Source organism: Nannospalax galili, unplaced genomic scaffold (assembly GCF_000622305.1).
Source record: "Nannospalax galili isolate Female #2095 unplaced genomic scaffold, S.galili_v1.0 scaffold973, whole genome shotgun sequence".
Classification (NCBI taxonomy): domain Eukaryota; kingdom Metazoa; phylum Chordata; class Mammalia; order Rodentia; family Spalacidae; genus Nannospalax; species Nannospalax galili.
The window spans coordinates 443,642-451,543 of record NW_008334020.1 but is presented as its reverse complement, the minus strand read 5'-3'; positions in this window follow the sequence as shown (position 1 = coordinate 451,543).

Here is a 7,902-nt window from a genome sequence, read left to right as displayed (position 1 = left end):
TGTCAATAATCAAACATCAGCATAGATAGATGCATTTGTTTTAGGAGAATGTGTAGCATTGATTTATGATATCTTATATTCTGCACTTCACTTACCACGAATGACAAGGCACAACCGGAAAATTAAGGCCCCTGAAGCAGGATTATATGCTCGGTATTATCACTGGCTATACTTTACATGCATGGTCTCATGTAGCTCACAACCTGTTCTTCAGTAACAGTTATCCCGAGGTTCAGGCTTAGATCTTTACAAAGGTAAGCAAATGAAATATTTTCTTAGCTAAGTGGTGCATAATGATTCCAATGGTTTTAATCGCCTCTGTACCTTCATCTTCAGACTGTGTTCATATTACCTTCAAATGTGCATTTAAGTATCAGATACCAACTAAATGTCAGAGGGAGGAAAAATTCGACTTATCTTGGCAGTCTGGAAGAAAGATGTTGTCAAAGGTCATCAATAAGTCTGACAAGACGGTACTCATTAACAGCGTCTGTCAGCACCTCCATTTGGAAGTAATTTGACTGTTTGCAGTGACCCAGTCAGCTGTGATTGGCTAGCCAGTGACCTTGGCCAGTGTGAAACCTGTTCAGTATTACTCAGACAATGCACTGTAGGTGGAATCCTGGATGACAGATGGCAGTGGGGTCATCAAGGAGGAACTTGTCCCTCACTGCCATTGAAGCTAAAACTACTCAACAGTGTAATTCAACTGGCATGCAGGTTGTGGTTTACATGTCACAAGAGAACTGTTCAAATTCCTTTAATTTTAAGGACATGTTATAATCTTGAGATCGTAGAGTTCTTGAGACTAATGAGTATGTGCATAGAGCACAGCTGTAGCAGTAGCACACCCTTCAAAAACCAACGACAAAATACAATTGACTATGTCTTTTCCATGGATAAAGTTTCTAATCAAAGCCTAGTTTATCTGATTTTTTTTTCTGCATGACTATTAACAAATTGGGTCACTTTCTTGGTGGGGAAATTTCCCTATTCTTCTCATGGACACAGCCTTTTCTTTTACTTCTCATATATGACAGAAGTAACAAAATATATCTGAAAGGAGAGTGCATGGTTCTTTTGAAGTGCTGGTTTAATTAGACAATTAAAGTAAGTAGACCGTCTAAGTACTGTTAACTCTTAGAATCTCGATCTGCTTTGGGGGTTGCATACACACACACACACACACACACACACACACAATCACTAGGCATGAGTTACACACACACACACACACACACACACACACACACACACACACAATCACTAGGCATGAATAAGGTATTGAACGGCACACAGCAGTATTTCTGTTCTGGACTTCGAGTCTCACTAGTTCTACAAACATAAGGTACATTCATAATTAGCCACATTCCTGAAGGAAAGGCATCTAATTCCTAATGGGAATATGTGCTTGGAAGATAAGTCAATAAACAAATGTGCATAACTAAGATTTTTAACAATTTTAACATTTCTAAGGACAAAAAAACTCTTTGTTGACTATTAGTCTCAGAAATTTCTCCCAAATTTTACTCCTTGGATTCCTTGTAAAGTTTTTGAAACAAAGAGGGGAGTTGTGGTGGTTTGAATAAGAGTGTTCCCAATATACTCTAAGTATTTGGACATTTTGTCCCCAGTTGGTGGCATGGTTTTGGGAGGTCTTAGAAGGTGTGGCAGTGATGGAGGAAGCATGCCTTTGGGGTCAGGTTTAGAGGGTTCTTAAGCCTTGCTGGATCTGGAGTCACACTCTTGATTCCTATGCCTGTTTGAAGATGTGAGAGCTTAGCTTCCATTGTTCCTGTTCCAGGCACCTACAGCCACCATGCCTCAACTCCATGACGGACTGTAATTCCCCTGGAATTGAAAGCTAAAATAAACTCTTCCTTCTATAAGTTGTTTTGGTCAGTGTTTCTATCATAGCCACAGAAAAATGACTAATATAGGAGTAAAAGAAAATAGGAACATAAGAGCAAAAAAGAAGGAAGGAGAAAAAGAGAAATGAGAAGAGAGTATGAAATTTAAAAGGCAGCAAAATTTTCAGTTTAGTTCTGCTTCTTTTCGTAAACTTTATGTGCTTTTGTGGTTTACTTGTTGGGCATGAAAAGCTGGCTGGTCTAGGCTTCAGATTATCTGTTTTGATTTTATATTGGAGTTGTCCAATTGCTTTTGTCTTCAGTTTTCACAGAGGCCCAAGTGTAATGAAGCTCAGATGCTCTTAGGCTTTCTCCTAAGGTTTGGATCCCTCCAGGAAAGACGCTGCCTTCAGGATTTGTGGGTTGGACTGGCCTGGGAGCAGGGCTCAGGAAAGATGCTGGTCTCAGGAAACTGGTGGCTGAGCCACCCAGGGAAGCAAAGGTAAGTGGGGGCAAGACCAGGTCCAAAGTAATCCTGGGGACTACTGGGAGGATCTGGATTGGTCTGGATGCAAAGGATCAGGAAGCAGTGGTGGCTCTTGGCCAAGAGGTTAGCCCTGGTGTCTGGGGTGCCAAGACAAGAAATGGGCCAATACCCAGCTAGAAGGAGAGACACAGAGGGGAGGGAGGGAACTGGAAGTCTGAAAAAGGCTGGGGAATTCAAGGCATGGTGGGCGCTGCTGGACTTATCCAGGAAAGGTGCTGGCACCAGGATGCAGAAGGCTGTGCAGCCAGGGATCAGAAACTATGAAAGAAATTCTCATCAAAGTCAAAGAGAAAAAATGATAACATGAAAAACCACCATGATATGTCCCCATCAACTACCAATACTCTTCTAGAGGAGTAAAATGAGAACCCCTTAGAGATAACACAGGACATGGAACTCAAAAGAACAATTATAAACATGATAATAAGAATGAAATGAACTTAAAGTACACACAAAGAAATCAAAGAACTGAAGGAAGATAGGGATAAATTTTTGAATGAATTCAGAAGAGTTAAAATATTGAAGAATACTCAGGCTGAAATGAAGAAGGAAGTGAAACAACCAGTAGGCCAATTAGAAAAGACAGGAGAAAGTCTCACCAATAAGATGAATGAAATGGAAAACAGACTATCAAGACTGGAATATAAAGTGGATGAATTAGACCACTCAAGCAAAGATTATAAAAATCTAAGAAAACACAAGAACGGAACAGGCAAGAATTCTGTGACACTATAAAAAGACCAAACTTATGACTCATAAGCATACAGGAAGGAGAAGAGCCTCAAGATAGTGGTATGGACCAGATCTTCAACAGGATTGTAGAAGAAAGTTTCCAAAAATTAAAGACAGGCCCATAAAATACAAGAAGCATATAGAACAGCAAATAGGACCAGAAGAGAAACTTTCCATAGCACATCATAGTAAAAACTCTAAATATACAGAACAAAGAGATAATACTGAGAGCTGCAAAAGAAAAACAAGTCATATATAAAGGAAAACCCATGATGATTAGAGCTGACTTTTCAGTGCAAACTATGAAAGTCAGAAGAGACTGGACTAAAGTATTACCAATTCTAAATAACCACAGATGCCAGCCCAGATTACTTTAACCAGCCAAAATGTCTATTATAGTCAAAGGAGAAAGAAAAATATTCCATGGTATAAATAGGCTGAAAAAATTCATGTCTACAAACCCAGCCCTTCAGAAAGTACTTGAAGCAATACAAAGGGCTGAGGAAGGGAACAACTATACACAAGAGGTTACAGAAAGAAAGTCAATGAAGGTATAACTGTGGAAATGCACAGCTATATCAAGAATGTGAACAGAAATAAAAATGATGGGATTCAATACACATATTTCATTAATAACTTTAAATGTTAATGGACTGAACTTCCCAGTCAAAAGATGCAGACTAGTTGAATGGATTAAGAAACAAAATCGATCTTTTCATTGTCTGCAAGAAACTCATCTCCCTTCCAAGGATAGGCACTACCTTAAGGTGAAAGTATATGGTACTAAGAAAAAACCATGTGTTGCAATTCTAATATCTGATAAAATAGACTTTAAACAAAAAGTAATCAGAATAAAGAGGGCAGCTTTATTCTGATGAAAGGAACAATAAATCAAGAAGACATTACAATCACGAACATATATTCACCAAACTCTGATGCACCCAACTTCATAAAAACAGTACTTTAAGACCCAGATTTATCCCAACTCATTAATGGTAGGGGACTTCAATACCTATTGTCTCCATTAGATAGGTCAACAGGAGAGAGAATTAACAGAAAGACATCTGAATTAAAGAATAGCATATATCAAATGGACCTAACAGACTTCTACCAAATATAGCACCCAGGCATCAAAGAATATACTTTCTATTCAGCATCTCATGGAACCTTCTCCAAAATCGGCATATACTGGGACACAGAACAAATCTCAAAAATACAAAAAGATTGAATTGATTCCATAAATTCTATCAGACCACAATGCAATAAAATTTAAAATCAACACTGGAAGAAACCGTAGTAACTACATGAACACACGTAAACAACTCATCCCTGAAAGATGAATGTGTCAAAGGAGAAATTAAGAAATGAAAGTGTTCCTGGAACTAAATGAAAAGGGAAATACTGCACAACAAAACCTTTGGACATGTTGAAAGTAGCCCTTAGAGGAAAGTTTACAGCTCTAAGTGTCTACATTAAAAAATTAGATAGAACACAAATAAATGACTTAACATTGCAACTCAAGACACTTGAAAAGCAACAACAAATGAAACCCAAACCCAGCACACAAGAAGAAATAACAAAAATCAGAGCAGAAATTAATGAGGAACATAAAGGAGGAACATAAAGGACAGTTTTTGCTCCTTGCCCTCCTAGGTCGACTAAGTTCCAGGGGACTACAAGCATCTCTAAAAATGTCTTGTAACTGTGGTGGGTCACCTGTCCTATTGATCAAGGAGGCTTTGGAGACCCCACCATATGGACTTGAACAAGTGTCCAGTCTACAAAGAGAAGGGTCAACACAGAGGAAACATTTCCTCCAGGTTTCCAAGCAAAGCCAGCCATGGTCGAGCATAGATGGAACTGGTAAAAGAAAGGAGCCAGGGGCTCCTGGTAAAAGAAAAGAGCCAGGCCCATTTGACCCTTGAGGAACAGATACTCAAAGGACTTTAAGAGTAAAAACAAATTGGTTTATCTTGACCAATTGTATTGTCTTAAACACTCAAAAGGGAAGTATCAGCAAAGATTAAAGGGGTCATATAATTTTTAAGAGTCCATATGTATAGCTAAAGGCTGCATAACAAGAACAATGCCAGACAGGAGATACCTTCCTTTGAGTTACTGGCCAGGGTGGCCCCAAAGACTCCCAGACAGTAACGCACCATAGAACTGAGAAAATGAACAGCAGACCCCAATCTTATCTAAAGGAATATTGACAACTGATTGCTGCTAGATGAGGAAGAGATGATATTCCCAAAACAAGGCTCTCTAGATAGGCTGACTAGATTCAGCAGATGGATAAGCACTGGGGAATGGCTGGAGGTGCCAACAATACAGTGGACAGTAACAGGTATGACAGAGAATATGAGCTCCAGTGTGGGAAGGTGCCATTTGGGAAGTGGGTGTATAGATGAATAAGATTGTTTGGGATGTTCTGTATGATATACACAAAAAAATCAACAAATTTTTTAAAATGACATATTTGAGGAGGAAGCATAAAAATTTACTTCATATTAATTAGAAGAAGTGCTAAACATTACCATTGAAATCTAATGATGATTTTCCATCCATACTCAAATGCCAAGGATCTGAGTATAACCGACTGTGACTAGTAATAATCAGATACATAGAGATTAGGGACACATGTGAAAACATATGTGTTAGTAGCATTACAAATGAGTCTGTAGGAAACAGCATATTTTAAAATGAAATGGAGATCTTTTTTAAAGGTCAAAACTCTTTTAATTTTGTGTCTTACAGGGTCTATACTGAGTTCAATATTGTATAATTATATTAATCCAACTTTGAACCTAAAAATTTATAGCCACTTTTGAAAGAGATGCATCCTTGCTCCAGAAATTGTTACTGACTATGTTAAAGCTGTAATGAAATATTTCTAATGTGGTTATTAAATAAGAAAAAATAAATAAAAAGTCAAGTTTAACAGTTCATGCAACCTTAAAACCACTGTAATGGGAAATTACACATATCCTTAAAATATCAGCATCTGAAAGTTGCCTTTATTGTTCATGATAAAAATTAGTACATAATAGTAATTTAAAATGAGCTTGTGATTGTTAACTAGGTACACATTAAAATAGTTATCTTCCTAAAAAATTATAAAAAGGTCAGCAAATTTCATTCAACCAAATAATAAAGAATAACAAGAGAATTGACTTGATTGTCATAAAACTTGTAGAAAATTGACAGTCTAGAAAAATTGATTCCCTGCTTGTGGACTACTCAGTGTCAACATTTAACTTTAGAGGCACCTCACTGATGGTTAGGACAACCTGCATGACCTTGAAAAGAAAGTCCCACACTGTGCTTAGTAAGACATCACAAATTCCTATTCTTGTTAAGAAAAGGACCTAGAGAAAAACAAGGCACAAAACTTTTCACAGATACCCTGACATGCAGATATATATGTATTATTTAATTTTTTTTCCATTTGGTCACACTATCTCATAGAGAGCACCATCCAAATGGCTTTTAAGATAATGCATTACTTTCATTTAAACACTTTGTCTAAATTTGAAATATCTCACATTCATTTAGAGCAGCTTTTATAAAAATTGCTTCACTCAGCTCTCCTGGCTCTATTCACACCACCTATTCTAATGTGTATATTGCCATGACCTACAAAGACTGAATTATGTTATTAAGAGACTGAACACAAAGTGTCATGATCTGTAGCTGAATCAGTGGATTCATTAAATAAATACCTCAAACTGCCTCGGGTTTCAGGACTAGGACAGATCATGCTGAATCAGGGGAGGCCGTCCACATGGGAGCTTAGTAATTTGTAGCATCATAATGAATTTCATTCTTATTTTAATTAGTCATAAAGCATAGCATAAGCCACATTGCTAAACCATCAAAGATACAGTTCTCCACTCATTGGAAAAGATTTAAACAAGAACTAAAGATGGAAAAAAAATGTTAGCTAAATCAGGGGAGGAAAAAAAATAATCTTATTTGCTTTTCAAAAGCATGGCTTATCTCCAAGGAGGAGCTCAAGGCTTTCTCATTTTCTGCAATCTGGAAGAAATAGCCATTTTCAATGTGCTAGCACCACTGTAAACACAAGTCATTTTATTTGAATTTTCATAGTTCCATTGGTGAAAGGACTATGCAGCTGTTGTTTGCTAAATTGTCATTTGTTGGGTTAAAAGTTCATCCTACATAACCAGGGTATGGTCACTGCTCAGGAATCAGATGATCACACTAGAGCTGCATACTATGTGGATCATATAATTTATTTTGGATTGCCTTCTTTCCAGATGCTAAAATCTGGTATATTTAAGAGTTGGCCTAAGCTTGACTTAATATGCAGTTCAGCAACAACAGATTCATTGAATGGGACCCATCCCAACACATATGTCTCCTCCATTCTGAAAGTGATTTAGGGCTTGGATGTCAGAGAGTGACCAGTAGGTCAATTTGTACAGTTAGCATGCAGTAGTGTTTCTACCCCACAGGAAAATGTGAGGTGAATATTTCCCAGATGCCTCTTTCAGACAGAGTTCTCTTAGAAAAGAGTGAAAGAACATTTTAGCAAATGCCAAAATGCAGTCATATTTAAGACATTTGTACTAACACATTCAGAGGCCTGTTCAAGCTCTGTGGGGTGGTTTTGGAGTATGTTTGGAATGTAAACATGTGCTCCAGCTGTCAGGCTGCCACCTGGCTTACAGTGTGACCTTTCATAGAATTCTCAGTAAGAAATGAATCTTGGTGATCACTGACATGAGACTCAATGTTTATCCAAAAGAA